The following is a 17679-nucleotide window of genomic DNA, read 5'->3' on the forward strand; positions in this document are numbered from 1 at the left end:
CTCTCTAATGGGATCAAGACCCCAGCTCAGCTAATCCATTGGCTTTCACGGACGGGCGTTGGAGAGGAAGCGCCGTCTAATGGTGTCCAGAGAGGTATGACCATTCTATACAGTCGCTGCTGACCAGTGGTCAAGTCTCGCGCGGACCCCCGCGACGATGGACCGGAAGTGGTGTTGACCAAGATAATATTAGCCCGCGCTCCCTGTCCCCATTTTGTGGATTGGGAGGGGGAGGGGGAGCCGGACACTTTTGAAAAAGAAATTATGCAAGAATTAGTTGCTGACGTGCCTGGCATAAATACCTCAAGTGGTTGGCGTTGTGGGGGTGTGTGGGGGTGTGTGGGGGTATGTGTGCCAGCTTTGAGTGGGTGTGATGGGCGATACACAGTGGACAGTGGTCAAAGAAATTTTAGTCCACGGCGGCCGAGTAATCTTAAGTTAAACGTCTACATTCTCTCCCGAACACCTCGCTCAAGAGGCCCCGAATGTATCCTGCACTAAGGCACATTATATAAAGTACTAGACCAGTTCCCTATACGTGTCATTGTATTAAACTACATAGTGGTAAAACCAGTGGCGTAGCAGGGTCGGGTGTCACCCGGTGCGGCACTTAATGGTGTCACCCCCCCCCCAGAGGCGTTGCGACCCTTCCCGTGGACAAACTTTTAAGTTTTCGATTTGCACCCCCCCCCCTCAAACTTTCGATTTGCACCCCCCCCCCCTCAAACTTTCGATTTGCACCCCCCTCAAGTTTTTCTCTATATATTTTGCTATTTTTGCCTTGGTGTCACCCCCCTAAATGGTGTCACCTGGTGCGGTCCGCACCCCCCCCCCGCCCCCCCCCCCCCCCTCGCTACTACGCCCCTGGGTAAAACATTAAGGATGATGGTGTAGGAGAGACGAGGTTAAGGCTATGCTGCATGTGTCGGTTCTATAACCCTAAGCTTAAACCTTAACCTGCTTTAACCTCTTCACTAAACACTAACTCTCACTAACACATATACTTCTATCCCTGACAGTAACTTTAACCCAAATTAATATAGAAAGAAAAATACAATACGATAAAATATAATCTTGACGGCATTTTTAATAAAAACTAACAAAACGTACAAGACATACAAAAGGGTTGAGTTAAAAGTATTTTCAACTACTGAATGATAAGCTTCCTCACAGCGTCACGTAAAGACGGAGGGGTCATCGGTGTCTTGACATCAGTCGCTCAGGGGTCAACCCCCACTGGGCCGTCAATCGCTTTGATTAATTAGTTAGTAATGATATCAGGAATCTGTGAGTCACAGTATCGGTGTTTGAGCTTGCTTGAATCATCGAAAATTTTACTATAAGATCTATCAAATATGTCGACTTGAATCATCAAATTTTTTACTATACGATCTAGCAAATATGTCGACTTGAATCATCAAAAATTTTACTATACGATCTATCAAATATGTCGACTTGAATCATCAAATTTTTTACTATACGATCTAGCAAATATGTCGACTTGAATCATCAAAAATTTCACTACATGGTCTATCAAATATTCCGACTGCGTAAAACATGCGTAAAACTCATTTTAAATATGTTTTATCTTATTAAGCTTAGAAAATGAAAGTTTCGATTATAGACCATTATCAGATAAACCTATATTTTATTCTACTGTTTTTGCTTAGAAAAATGTAGAATGTTTGAATGTCTCTTCAACTTGTGTAATTTAAGCGTGGCAACACAATGGAAACAATATGTCAAAGCAACTTTTAAGGAAAACTAGTTCGAAATAAGGTAATCGACTGATTTAAAAACAAATCTTTATTTTAAAAAACAATACTCAAAACCTGAAAAAAATTGCCCAATTTATGTTAGTATGAGAAACTGAGACAGTAAATTGTTGAGTAGTAGGAAAAGTAAAGTTTCGGAATGATTCACTCTGCCCTTAACTTGGCCGAAATTGGGAAAAAAGTTATTGTCTGAGTTCAACAATAGCATTTCACGCAGATATAGTAAATTTAGTGTAATGAATCCACGTTGGAATAAGATGCAAATACCAGCACTAGCTTTTAATCTGAACTCGAGTCTCCGCATTTTAATACAATTCTACTTTATTTAAAGAAAAAACAAAAACTATTCAGTTCGGCGTCATTTCAATGTTAAAGAAGAAAAAAACCTTCACAATTAAAATTACTTCATTTTTAATTGTATAACACGCCCATTTATAAACACAACCCCACCCTTTACCCTTCCTTAAATCCCTCCCGCTCCTAAAGTAGTATTTTCATCCCCTCTCTATAAAGCCACTATTCCCCTCCCTCCCCCTCTTCCCCGGTCAACCTACCCGGTCTTTTGACCGCCACCGGTCATTGTGGCCAATGTTTGCCGGATCAAATATTTACCCAGCACACGATGCCACTCCAAGTGCCCTCGACGACCGTGCCCGGGCATTTTGAGAACCGCCGTGACCATTGTGTGCCCTGCGCGTGAGTATCAATACCCCACTGCTCATTTGAAACACTGGGGGAAGGGGGCGTGTCCCTACCAGATAAACTCCAGGCCATTTACTTCAACGTGCCTAATTCAACATTCTTGAGCACTATCCCCCCCCCCCTCTCACTCCCGCCCTTCCCCCGACACCCAACCTTGATCAGTTAGTTATGTGGGGAACTAATTTAATTTGCCATTAACTCGCATAAAAATCGAGTTATGGTAACAGTTTTAGTATCTAAATTATGGACGCTGAAGCTTTTTATTAAGAAATCCATCGTTTCTCTCACTAATTTCTATTTTTCTCTGTTTAGTTATCTCTTTCTTCATCTTCCATTCCGTCAAGCTATGGGATTTGTCATACAAGAAACATGATGGATTGTAAACCTGCTGATGAGGGTCGCCGAAGTTCATGATACGAAATTATAAGTAAACAGACTTATAAAAAGCTTCACTTTACAATAGTTCTACATATAGTTGTCCTATATAAATTAACTGTCCGGGATTATCAATTGTAATTAGATACCCTAATGTAATTATTTTCCCAACATGGATTATACGATTACTTCTATATCACATTTTCATGGCTGTTCAAATATGAATAGTGGTTGACCTCAGTGGTTGTCATTGACTTGACTGTCCTATATAGCTGTCACGTGATATCCTATCAAGAATCGTTAGTTAACACAGCAAAATTAGCTTTCCTCCATCATTGTCGGTCAACGGTTTAGTTTCAGTCTGTAACTTTTCTTTGATGTTTTGACGGCTTTGACGCCGCCGTACTGTTTTATACGCTTAGATTGTCCTCTACTATGTCCTCCACTCTGTCCTCTACTCTGTCCTCTACTATGTCCTCTAGTGTCCTACTTTTAGGTCTTTGTTCTTCTCATACGTCATATATGCTTCCTCTCATAGTCATGAATTTCCTTTATTAAGTCTTTGTTTTTTATACAGTTCTAGCTTTCTTCACTTGAAGGTCTTAGAGATATTCCACCGCAAGTCTTTGATGCTGTTTTCTGAAGGTCTTTACTTGTCTGTATTTACATGAACATTTTAGCTAGCTGTCCACATCTGAAGGCTTTTAACTTGTTATTTTTAAAGGTTTTAGCTAGCTGTTTCCATCTGAATGTCTTTAGCTAATTATCATAACTAAAAGATAGTTAGCTTGTTTTTTTTAAATCTAAATGTCAAGCCAGTTGTCTTTTGCAGAAGGTCTTTTGCTGTCTCTATCTGGTCTCTCTCGCTATCGTCCTCTGTAGGTCTCAGCTTCTCACAATTTCAATCCCCAGCGGTGTCCCCTGTAGGACCAAGATGTCCTCCACCGAGGTCTTATCCGTCCTCCAACGGGTGTCCTCCGAGTTAAATCACCCCCCCCCCCCCACACACACACACACACACCAATGGGGTTAGTTCTGTTAATTTGCTCCTGAATTCCGCTGTAATTTCATTCTTAAGACTTGATCAATACCCCAACGTCATAAATTTGGGTGACAGTCTGGCACTTTTCACCCCCCCCCCCCCCAGCTTAGGGACAGGGTGGAACACACGTTTCCTTTGTTCTAAAACAAAATTGGGTTTCTATTGTCTCGAGACCACAGCGGCACGCGGCCGTGGCCTGATACAACAGATAAATAATTCACGGGGACGCCACGCCCACTTGCAAACCTGGAATTTAGAAAACACGCCCAGTGAAACATGGCGAGCAGGTTGGGTGTTGAAACTTGACCAACATGTAGAAACTTGACAAAAAATGGAATGAGGTAGTGCAGAAGCTTGACGAACATGGAATGGGAAATGTAAAAACTTGACCAACATGGAAACGAAATGAAGAAACTTGACGAACGTTGACAAGAAACAAAAAAACTTGACCAACATGGAATAAGAAATGAAGCAACTTCACCAAAGTAAAATATAGAAACTTCACCATATGGAACGAAAACTGAAAACAAAGTTGAAAAATTAATTGGAAACTAAAAATGTGATAAATGATATGGGTAAAACTTGACTAAAGGTAGAAAACTTCACCCGAATGGAATGTAGATACTTCACCAGAATGAGATGGTAAAGGCTGAATAATTAAACCACAAGGATATTCGGAACCATAAATCTTCAGCTATGACTAACAGCAAATATATTGAAATCATTTTTATTTTTTTACATCTAGTAAATCGTAGAGAATCAATATTTATAATAACCGAATACATTTTTCATATAATGAAGAAAGTTTTTATCAGATACGTTGGTTAAAGATCCGCAACTGCCGTGTTAAACTGCTGAGAGATTGCCCTTGAAGCATAAAACCTAAGTACGGGTAGAAATCTGATTTCAAATTAATTATTACTTGACGTCTCCACTGTTGAAACCAACACACATATGCATATAATGCACTACAAATGTAATGTGTTTTTAAAAATTACCTTTGTTGCAACTTTGTTTTTTACTTAAAGTTAAAGCTTTGTTATAAACTTTGTTGTATTGGTTTTATGCTCAAATGATATTTTTAGCTTAACGAAAAGCTTAATCACAAACTTAATTATAAAATGTGTTATAAATATGTTTAACGCTTTAAATATAAAACTGTAACTCGCGAAACGATCACCAAAATAACTAATTTTGCCAATGTTCGTCGTCCCTATAACCTGTGCACAAAAATATATTACAAACATCTGACAGCCAATGTAGTTCATGCTAAAAACTTGATGTTAACTTTACACTCAAGCAGGAAATAAACCACTTACAAAATATGCGATGATTTTTTTTCAAACGGCCAACGAGTCAATCAACGAGAGATCGATAATCAAGGTGTCAATCATCTACATCACACCCCCAGGTGACGTGTTAATACAGCAGATCAAATCATTTAGGGCAAGTTAATTAAACGTGTCATAATTAACACGCGCTTGGGGGCAGAGGTCAAAGCCAGGGGCGGATGAAGTGTTGGGGGCTGAGCAGGCAGCATACCAGGGCCCCGATTTTAAGAGGCCCTCAACAATGTGTTGTTTTTTTAAACCAAATTATACCAGATTGTATTATTACATAGTATTTAGTTGAACATGGCGAATTAACATGCTGACAGCTTTAAGTAAGTTATTTCTGGTATTTCTTTAATGACAGTTATAAAACCGTACTTTTGAATTAAAAAAAAAACAATAGTGTCATATCTCATGAAAATTGTCTCAGTGGCCAGTTGTTTCCCCAGTTCCCATCGACTGCCTACACATCATGGCAACATACGCTTTGTCTGCCGTCTTGGGTGGTTCGAGATCATCTTTGTTTTCTGTTCTATCGACTACATGTCTTATTTACGTCTGTTCAAATAACATGCCGTGTACAGTTTTATCTTCAGTTCTGATGGTCTCGTTTGTTTATCACATGCTTGTGTAGATGTCCCAGGTAAATACTGGTAGAGAAACAGGCAGCAAAAGTCCTGCCCAAGCTGGACCAAACCATTGGTCAAAGGTAATGTCGATCTAAGGAGTGACTTTATGTATGAGACATGAATGTAGAGTTGCTTGATATAGAGTTGCTGAATGTAGAGTTGACTGAAGTAGAGTTGCTGAATGTAGAGTTGACTGAAGTAGAGTTGGCTGAAGTAGAGTTGCTGAATGTAGAGTTGGCTCAAGTAGAGTTGACTGAAGTAGAGTTGGCTGAAGTAGAGTTGCTGAATGTAGAGTTGACTGAAGTAGAGTTGATGAATGTAGAGTTGACTGAAGTAGAGTTGACTGAAGTAGAGTTGCTGAATGTAGAGTTGATGAATGTAGAGTTGACTGAAGTAGAGTTGGCTGAAGTAGAGTTGCTGAATGTAGAGTTGCTGAATGTAGAGTTGACTGAAGTAGAGTTGATGAATGTAGAGTTGACTGAAGTAGAGTTGACTGAAGTAGAGTTGGCTGAAGTAGAGTTGATGAATGTAGAGTTGACTAAAGTAGAGTTGATGAATGTAGAGTTGGCTGAAGTAGAGTTGCTGAATGTAGAGTTGACTGAAGTAGAGTTGCTGAATGTAGAGTTGACTGAAGTAGAGTTGCTGAATGTAGAGTTGACTGAAGTAGAGTTGACTGAAGTAGAGTTGGCTGAAGTAGAGTTGATGAATGTAGAGTTGACTGAAGTTGAGTTGGCTGAAGTAGAGTTGCTGAATGTAGAGTTGACTGAAGTAGAGTTGATGAATGTAGAGTTGACTGAAGTAGAGTTGATGAATGTAGAGTTGACTGAAGTAGAGTTGATGAATGTAGAGTTGACTGAAGTAGAGTTGATGAATGTAGAGTTGACTGAAGTAGAGTTGATGAATGTAGAGTTGACAGAAGTAGAGTTGATGAATGTAGAGTTGACTGAAGTAGAGTTGACTGAAGTAGAGTTGGCTGAAGTAGAGTTGACTGAAGTAGAGTTGGCTGAAGTAGAGTTGATGAATGTAGAGTTGACTGAAGTAGAGTTGACTGAAGTAGAGTTGATAAATGTAGAGTTGACTCTGAAGTAGAGTTGACTGAAGTAGAGTTGACTGAAGTAGAGTTGACTGAAGTAGAGTTGACTGAAGTAGAGTTGACTGAAGTAGAGTTGATTGACGTAGGTTTGCTTGATATAGAGTTGACTAATGTTGACTGATGTGGAGTGACTAATGTAGACTTGACTGAGGCTGAGTTGATCGAAGTAGAATTGACTGAGTTACAGTTGACTGAAGTTGGAGTGACTAAAGTACAATTCACTGATGTAGAATTGACTGGTGTAGAATTGACTGACTGGTGTAGAGTTGACTTGGGTAAAGTTGACAGAAGTAGAGTTGACTGAAGTAGAGTTGATTAAATTAGAGAATTGGCTGAAGTAGAATTGACTGATAGAGACTTCACTGTTGTAGAGTTGGGAATCCTCAAACTTTGTAATGTATCCACATTTCCACACACTGAAAGAAGATAAGTAATTTTTTGTAAATTAGGGCCTATAATTTATGTCAGTCTTATACAAGCCTAGAATTGTAAAAAAAACACCCTTCACTAACTAGTCCAGTAAACACCATTTTAATTTAAATTTAGAGATGATGTCAGGCAATGTCTTAAAACAATGAAGATTCGAATACAAAAATTGTTCTTCATGTATGATTAATTATTTAATGTGCTTAATTTAAAAAAATCAAACTAAAATTTTCATTATTTCTTTTTGCGAGTACCACTTATTATAACATTTAAATTGAAACACTGCCCTATATTATTATGTTATTGTTTTTTTTCGTCTATAAAAACTTCCAAAATAGTGGTTAAAAACAGTTTGAAATCGTAAATCTGCATGCGTAACAATATTGATAGATTTAGGCGTTGTTTTCGTTTATTGTCCATCTCTTTTAATTGTTTTAGCCATAATTCATCAATATTAATTAATTAACATTAATGCATGGTTAAAATAAGGGTGTGAATTGATTATTACATAACATGTTACTTTAACCCTTAAGTTAATGTGACTTCTTTACTGGCTCTTAAAAATACACAAAATCAACAGAAGCATGAAAAATTGAAAAATTAGCGGATTTTATAAATTGTTTGTGTGCTAAGCAATTATAGTTAAGTAATAAAGATTTAGTACAGAACTTTAGTTTTAAACATCTTATGCTGTTTTTTTTAACCTTTTCAATCACAATACTACCAGTAGAAATACAATAACAACAAAAAAGGGAAGTAATGTGGACATGTAAAAAAGAACTTTCATATAAGTGTAGTCACCTCCCTTACCCCATAAATTTTGCGAATAGGCTAAAAGATATATTATAATGTTTATTCTCGTAATTATTGTGTCATTATGATCGTAATGAGTTTATGGATCAGGAAATTCTAATTATTTTAAAAATAAATTTAATTTTAAAATTAACGCACTCAAATCACGAGGTAATACATCTGTTACACTCAATTGGGTTGTGTAGGACCTTCTTTCAGCTCAGTAGCGTACGCAGGGGGGGAGCAGGGGGAGCGGCCGCTCCCCCTCTGGCCATTTTCATCAAAGTGGCGCCTTTTTGGAAACTTTTTAAACTCAAACTTTTAAACAATGATATTTGTTAAAAAAATATTTTTGGTCGGCACATCTATGTAAATCACAAGATTTCTTTTCATGCAGCAATTAAGCATTATTGTACTAGTCTAGTAGTGTCTACGTTTACAACACGTATTAACAGCTGCATCAGTTTGCCATTCTAAAAATAACCATTACGATGCATTGCAATGTTTAAAAAACCTCTACGGTAGTACCACTTGGCAAGAGGGGTGTTAAGTTTAGGGCAACTGTATAATGTATTTACTTACGAATAATTGAATTAGAAAATGTTATACATAAAACTTCACACATAATTACTTTATATATACAGTTTGAATCGTGCGATTAATTTAAAAAAAAATTACAATACAGAAACAAATACAACTCATGTGGCACCTTTATTTAAATTTACTTATGAGCAAACTGCGTAGAGGTGGGGACATTTTGACAAGGTCAACAACATCATCACGATGAAGTAGTAGTATTCTTACAGTTTGGGCGATAGTGATTACGATTACAAATTATATGAAACAGTTACAACCCCCCCTCCCCCACGGACCCTTCTGTAAAAAAATATTGTCATAATACCACTGCTACTTATTTAAATCTATTTCTGTAATATATATTTGTGTAGTATATATTGGTATAATATATACGTATGTTTAGAACAGGCATCTAAAAACTGGCGCTAGGTTCACTCTGAGTTGGTTATTCCCCCCCCCCCCCACACACACACCTCACCACCACAATTGTGTAGAGCGACATTAATGTCACACCTAGGTATACACTGGGTTGGTGACCCCCCCCCCCCAACCCACCCCGAACTGATCTTATAAGTACATGTAGATAAACGCGTAATGATGTACCAAAGTACCAAGCCGCCAGAAAATTAGCTTTTTAAACGTAAAACTCTGTGAATATTGTTTTTACAATTACCAGTAAAAAGGTGTATGATCAATACAGTGATCTAACCCATACCAATCACTATGTTAAAAAATGATCTTTAAAGAACACTAAGAAGCAGTAGTTAATTAGTAGTTAATTAAAAATATATGATCTGAACTAAAACACCTATATTTGGTTAAATGTAGGCTATTAATCCGAATGTTTTTCCATTATATCGAAAAGCGTGGTTTAATACCAACTCTGATTTAAAAAACTTTCATTATGCTGTAATACTTTAGCATTTATGATGAAGATATATTAAATTCTGATTACAGACAAAAAGATTTTGTAAACACGAATTATTTATTTGTTTTGACATTTATAATTAAATGTGTAGATATATACATATTTATATTAAGAGAGTGATTATTTCCCCTATTTCACTTGTCTTAAATAATTTCCCAGGAATTATTATGTAAGAAATTTTTTTTTACAAGAATTACAAAACAGATTGTGTTACGTTCATTGTTTTTGGCTGTAGTGTGTATATATATATATATTTTTGTTTAGATTGATACAATTTTTGTTTTGTCGGCCTACATTGTGTGTTAATTTATTTTACATCATAGCGAAGTAATGACATATAGCTAGTAATTATATATGTATATATGTATATATGTATATATATATATATATATATATATATATATATATATATATATATATATATATATATATATATATATATATATATATATATAATACACGTATACAGAACGTGTTAAAAGTTTGGCGCCTTTTTTTGCTCTTTTCGCTCCCCCTACAACGAAAACCTGGATACGCCTCTGTTTCAGCTCCTCTACTAGACTCTAAGAAAACCATTTTTAAAAAAAGTGTTAGTGTGTATATATATATATATATATATATATATATATATATATATATATATATATATATATATATATATATATATATATATACATATATATATATATATATATATATATATATATATATAATATATATATATATATATATATATATATATATATATATATATATATATATATATATATATATATCTATAATATAAGCGGGCTGAGCGTGTGTCAGTCCTTCCTTCCTTCCTTCCTTCTGTCATCGCTATAGCTTTTGGAACCATAAAAGTAAACATTCGCACCATGCTGTGCTTTTCAGTGCACCGCAGTGTCTTACTATAAGTAATAGAGTAGGGTTTGTTTATATAGCGGCATAGAGCTATTTTATAATTTCCACTGTGTTTACTCTTTTGCATAACTTAAAGAAAATATTAAATACACGCACATTTCTAAAACATATTAAAAGGATCAATGTCAAATATCATTTTCGTTTATATTCCTAGAAAAAGTGGATACATTTTAATAACATAATAACAGTACGGTAGAAAAAATCAAATTAATTTAACTCTTTTCTAATTTTGACAATGGAGGTAATTTGAAAATACATTAAACTCACGCTAATAAAAAATGTGAATGCAAATATACGTTCGTCATAGAAGGAATTAGTGTTGCAATAATATAATTAGCAAAATGTGAATGCAAATGATTCGGATGTGTAAGAGGAAATTATAGTTAGAAAATTATAATTAGCATGGATTGATAAAAGGCAATCTTTTATTTATTTTATTCACTGAATGTAGGCCCTACCGTTTATTACTTATAATTTTTAATCAACTATTCAGCACTATTATAGACGCGTCATCACGTTCATTAGGTGCGCAATGGTTTTAGTTATGAAACTCTATTGTAAATTTTTAAAATTTAAAGTACTGGAAAAAAATGCGTGAATGGATAAAGTGAAATATTGTAGGTAAAACACGGATATTTTAATTACTGCCTATTATTTATGCTGATTTCTAATTATTATTCTATCTTTCGGGTTTTATAGGAGAGGCGTAGCGAGGGGGGTATATGTCCCCGGGTGCCGACCTTAGGGGGCGCCAAAGTTGGTTGGAAAAAATGTGCGAGGGGGGGGGGGTGGTGGAAATCGAAAGTTTTAGGGCGGGGGGGGGGGGAAGGGGTGCAAATCGAAAGTTTGAGGGGGTCGCAAATCACCGTAAAGGGCGCGATTTGGCGCTACGGGCTAGACTGTGAGCAATATGCCTGTATGATTGCATTTAAATTGTGTTTATGTTATGAGTGTTGTGTTTGTTTTTTCGTTTTTTTTTGTTTGTTTTTTTTTGCGTTCGTTTGTGTTGTGTTTAGTTTTGTTCTGTTCCCAAGTTGGTACATTTAAAAAAGATTTACCGTGGCGGAGCACGGGATGCAGCTAGTATATATATGTGTGTGTGTGTGTGTGTGTGTGAGAGAGAGAGAGAGAGAGCGGGTGGGGGGGGGGGTGCGCGTGTAAATATGTCAATAGTAGACGTAACATCAGTGTCAGTGACGTAGTGGCTTCAATTCTAAGTCTGAGACAGACTTAGAATTTTGTCTGCTGTACCATACCGTCGTCTGCTTTACGATACCGTCGTCTGCTTTACGATACCGTCGTCTGCTGTACAATACGGTCGTCTGCTTTACAATACGGTCGTCTGCTTTACAATACCGTCGTCTGCTTTACGAAACCGTCGTCTGCTGTACAATACGGTCGTCTATTACACAATACCGTCATATGATGTACCCTATGGTCTTCTGCTATACATAGCCACGCCACTGTTTAGTTTGAGCATGTTGTGATTTTAGTTTGTAAATGTATCGCCTAGTTCTAGTTTAATTTCTTAATTTCTTAGTATTTGCTTTGTTTGATTCCAGGTTTTTTTTAATAAATTTATTTATTGATCGTTCACTATAATAATCCCTTCATATGCAGAGGTCTCTGAAACAGATTAACTCTACTTCACCTGCCTAACGTATCTTGGGAACGAACGGTAAAAGATGTTATCATGTTATTATCTGTTACATTAAAATATCTATAAGAAAGATGATGAGTAACGTCACCTACCTGTATGGCGATGTGTGAAGACTGTTGTGAATAGAAGTCTGCAGGACAAAAATGGTTCAGTTACATACAATTTTACTTATTGTTGTGTTATCATCGATAAGCCAAAACAGTTTAAAGCTTAATAATAAAATTAGTTGTATAGAATAAAAAATTATTTTTTAATGCGTGATTAGCTAGTTTTAATTTAAAAAGATATATTTCCCTCGTTAAGCTCGATTCTATTTTCAGTTTAACACTCGGGATTTAATTAAAGGGATTTTTTTTTTAAATTGTAAATAGATCTAAATCGAGGATTACACACATTTTTTTTTTTGCCTCAGACATGTAATTTACAGCGTCAGTTGTGTGTGTTCGCTTTAGTATTACAGTTTTCATCACCGGCTTGTGAGGACTGACACAGATTTACAATAGTAATATTTCTTTCTTACTTGTAGCCTACTTTCATTCATTAAAGATGGTTTACTTATATATAGATCTAATACAAAACGTCTAAAATAAAAAAAAAATAAAAAAAAAATAAAACCAACCTGAAACTGAAAATGCAAATGTGTAATTAAATGATGATTCAATTGATTTTTTTCCCTCAGCGTGGTGGGCTGAGGGACGGGGGACGGGGGGGGGGGGGGGTGGAATTTGTTTTTTTTTAAAGTAGAGCTGAAATAAATTTGGGATTACAGAGAATTAAAATGATACAAATTTTAAGCAATCGGAAAAGTTATGTTATTACAATGAGACACGTCAACACAACAAACACTCTTCCCTTTCAAACATCTATATCTATGCAGTCCTCGATTATTTTTTAAATTATTTTTTCCTTTATTTTTACTGATTCAATTGTTTTAAACATTTAAATCAGTAATACTAAGTTATTTGATAGATTTTACACAGCATCAAAGACATGAACATCAATTGCATATATAATAATCAAAGGGAGAAAATAAAATGACTTAAGAACTAGACTAAAATAAGGTGTGCAAACTGGGTTTCTCTTGACTGCCTAGTTTACCGTGCTCCGTCGTTAGCTGAGGTGTCAAAAGTTCACATTGTAGCCACCCATGGACAGAAAAAGAAACGACACAAAGACGTTTATAATATATCTGATGATTCTTCTAGAAGTACTGCATAAACACGTTTTACTTATTTCTATTTTCATAACATTAAAAAAAGCTATAGCTTTTGGGTTAAATTTTACTAGAGTCAAATATACAATTTTTGAAAAAAAAAAACGATCTATAAGAGAAGAAAAATCAATTTTTTAACAAGTATAATGCAAATACAGAGATTTAAAAAAAAATCCATTTACGTTGTATTTTGTCAAATGTATCGATTATAAACTAATTCTAGGCCTTTATCTGTGGTTGTTTCCCTTGGTTGTATAAACATTTTTAAAAACATTTATGACCTTTATTATAACACATGTCGGCTAACTGATTTTTTAAAATTTAATATATTTATAAGCTGGTTATTCTAAATTTGTTATGAATGTTTTTTTAAAAATAAATATTATTATACATTTCAAGAGACCCTACTCTTCCCTAAAAATTCGATCAACGCTGTTCTAAAAACAGGCAGCGTTTGTTGAATGTGTCTATAAGTTAAAGGGAGATAATAAATATATTACCATTTAAAAATTAAAATATTTATTAGTTATCCTTTATGAAAACAAAGAAAAAATACTTAGACTTCGCTTTTGTTTGATTAACAATAAAATATTTACTGTATTTTTTCTTAAATGATAGAACACAGTATTCTAAAATTAATTTAATTTTGCAGCCCTCTTTCGCCACTCTTTCAAAATAAAATAAATGAGTGGAGAGGGTAGGCCAAAATCTATACTTTTATTTCATCATAAAACTTGGTGTAGGGAATTACATATGTTAAAGTATTGTCAGGATTGATTTATAATGTAATTGTATTGTCAGAATTGACTAACATATGTAATTGTGTGTAGTGACCTACATATGTAATAGTTTTGTGTGTAGTTACTTACATATGTATAGTGTACTGACTTACATATGTAATAGTATTGTGTGTATTGAATTACATATATAATAGTATTGTGTTTAGTGGCTTACATATGTAATAGTATTGTGTGAAATGACGTACATATGTAATAGTATTGTATGTAATGACTTACATATGTAATAGTATTGTGTGTAATAACTTACATATATAATAGTATTCTGTGTAATAACTTACATATGTAATAGTATTGTGTAATAACTTACATATGTAATAGTATTATGTGTAATAACTTACATATCTAATAGTTTTGTGTGTAATGACTTACATATCTAATAGTTTTGTGTGTAATTACTTACATATTTAATAGTATTGTGTGTAATAACTTACATATGTAATAGTATTGTGTGTAATAACTTACATATGTAATAGTATTGTGTGTAATAACTTACATATGTAATAGTATTGTGTCATGAAGATGACCATAGCAGTGCTGGTAATAGCCCCAACAAAAAGTAACAGGGCCTTCAAGGTCACGTTTTTTGTTCCCAAGGTAACGTCCAAGCACCTGAAATGATGGGAAGTCCATTGAATAGAGGGCTTTATGTTAGCCCATTGAACAAATGGTTTTACATTAGCCCATTGAAGAGTCGGCTTTAAACGAATCACATCTTCTTAAACTAACACACGGAATCAATTAAAGATTCCATAATAAGCTCATCTGGCGTGTGTCTAAAACAAACAAGGTAAATTATTAAGAAATGCGTGTGTATGTGTAGTTTGCCTGTATTATACTCTAGTGCAGGGGTTCCCAACCCTGTGCCCGCGGGCGCCATGGCGCCCGCTGAACGATTCGTATGTGCCCGCCTCTCACTATTCGACAGAGACAGAATTCTTTTCATAAACATTATTTTAAAATATGATTTATTTTTATTCATTTGTTACAGTTTCAATTTTTTTTTGACTGCCTAGGTTTATCAAATATGTTCGATACTTGTCCCAACATGTCTAGCGGCGAGCCAGACTGCACTATTTACGCTAGCCTGGAACGGCTAGTGCCATTTGAATCATTTTTCGCTTCGACATATTTTTTATGCGAATCATTATTTTCAAACATGAACTTAATAAAATCAAGATAAGGATCTCGACTCACCGATGAGCATCTTTTTAATTGTCTGCTAACAGGATTATCGTCATACGCTCCTAATTATGAAGCTCTGGCCAATGAAATGCAATGCCAAAGATCAAATTGACTTTATTATATTTTTAATTAAATGTTTTCTTTGTATTTATGTGTTTTGTTTACTTTCTTTACGTTTTGTAAATACATTTCTCTGTGTGTATGCAATTTGAAAAAAATGTCAAATAATTTTATTATTTTGAAACATTTTTGTTTATTATTTATTAATACATTATGACTATAAGAAAATAAGACAAAAAATTATGGGAAAATGAAAAGTTATGGAAGGAGTTTGTCGATTTAAAATAGGTGGTGCCCGCCACCCTACCGATATTTTAGAATGTACTCTAGAGTTAAAAAAAAAAGGTTGGGAACCCCTGCTCTAGTGGTTTGTCGTGCTATGGTAAGTTTATCTTGCTGTGGTTAGTTCACCTACCTTTTATCCTGCTATGGTCAGTTCACTTACCTATTATCTTGCTATGGTCAGTTTATCTTGCTGTGGTTAGTTCACTTACCTATTATCTTGCTATGGTCAGTTAACTCATTAACCATATATGGTATGGGTTTGAGCGAACTGCGAAAGGACTATCTTATCTTAACACCAACTCTGAAGCAAAAAGCTTTTTTTTTTTTGCGATAACCGCAGATTTTCACGGATAATCAACGTCAATATTTAATTAAAATATTTTAGCACATTTGTTTAAAATAAATTTATTTTGTACCAAAAATTATGAGTTAGATCCATGGTGTATATAAGTTATTTTTAGCCTTACTCTGGCATTAAACCTGACAGCAACCTTAATCCTAACCATAATCCTAACTTAAATAGCAATCATCTCTACCCGGCACCCCTACTGAGATATGGCCACCAACTAAAGATCTCCAGTCCTCTGTCCTGCTGGGGTATGGGCCGCCAACCAAAGATCTCCAGAGTCCTCTGTCCTGCTGGGGTATGGGCCGCCAACCAAAGATCTCCAGAGTCCTCTGTCCTGCTGGGGTATGGGCCGCCAACCAAAGATCTCCAGAGTCCTCTTTCCTGCTGGGATATGAGCCGCCAACCAAAGATCTCCAGAGTCCTCTGTCCTGCTGGGGTATGGGCCGCCAACCAAAAATCTCCAGAGTCCTCTGTCCTGCTGGGGTATGGGTCGCCAACCAAAGATCTCCAGAGTCCTCTGTCCTGCTGGGGTATGAGCCGCCAACCAAAGATCTCCATAGTCCTCTGTCCTGTTGGGGTATGGGCCGCCAATCAAACATCTCCAGAGTCCTCTGTCCTGCTGGGGTATGAGCCGCCAACCAAAGATCTCCATAGTCCTCTGTCCTGTTGGGGTATGGGCCGCCAATCAAACATCTCCAGAGTCCTCTGTCCTGCTGGGGTATGGGCCGCCAATCAAACATCTCCAGAGTCCTCTGTCCTGTTGGGGTATGGGCCGCCAATCAAACATCTCCAGAGTCCTCTGTCCTGTACCATCTTCTCAACCTGACCCCAGGTTTTGCGATTTCTCAATGCCTGTGTGGCCATATTGGTTAGCAGTCTGGCAAGTATGTGCCCTATCCATCTCCATCTTCTTTTCCTTATTTCTTCTTCAGCGGCAGATTGCTCTATCGTGTACTATATATGTGAACGTTGGTAATGACGTCGAGCCAGCGGATCCTGAGTATTTGTCTGAAGCAGCCGCTAATAACAGTCTAGACTTTATCAATGGTTACGTACTAACATAGCGATACCGGAAGAAAAACCATCGGGTACAACAAACAAATCAGATGCAGTGCAACCCATTATTTTCTTAAACGTTTAACAAAATTTGTAATATTGTGCATCAATCTGACAAAGTCAGCCATCAATGTCAGCATTCATGCAGTGCCGAGGGAACTTACTTTGTGAAAATCCTGCACGGTAACCTCTGTAGGTAGTGTCTAAACTTCAGGTGTTTGGTCAGGAAACGCATTGTTTCTCCAGCGCCGAGTTCAGGGTTGACGGAAGAAAACTCGACACAAAACATTGGTGCGTTTGTAGTGCGCACTGTGCAACTTTCCGGGAATTTCCGTTTTGTTGTTACAATTACTATTTAGCCAACTATTTAGGAAACTGCTCTTTCGTGCATTAACATGCAGGGGCGTACTAATCTTGGGTGGGGCCCCTAATTGCTGACTTTCTGGGACCCCTGCAACTATTTCGAATATGTTCTTCCTAAATA

Source organism: Physella acuta, unplaced genomic scaffold (assembly GCF_028476545.2).
Source record: "Physella acuta isolate Inbredline_101_S28 unplaced genomic scaffold, ASM2847654v3 ptg000010l, whole genome shotgun sequence".
NCBI lineage: Eukaryota > Metazoa > Mollusca > Gastropoda > Physidae > Physella > Physella acuta.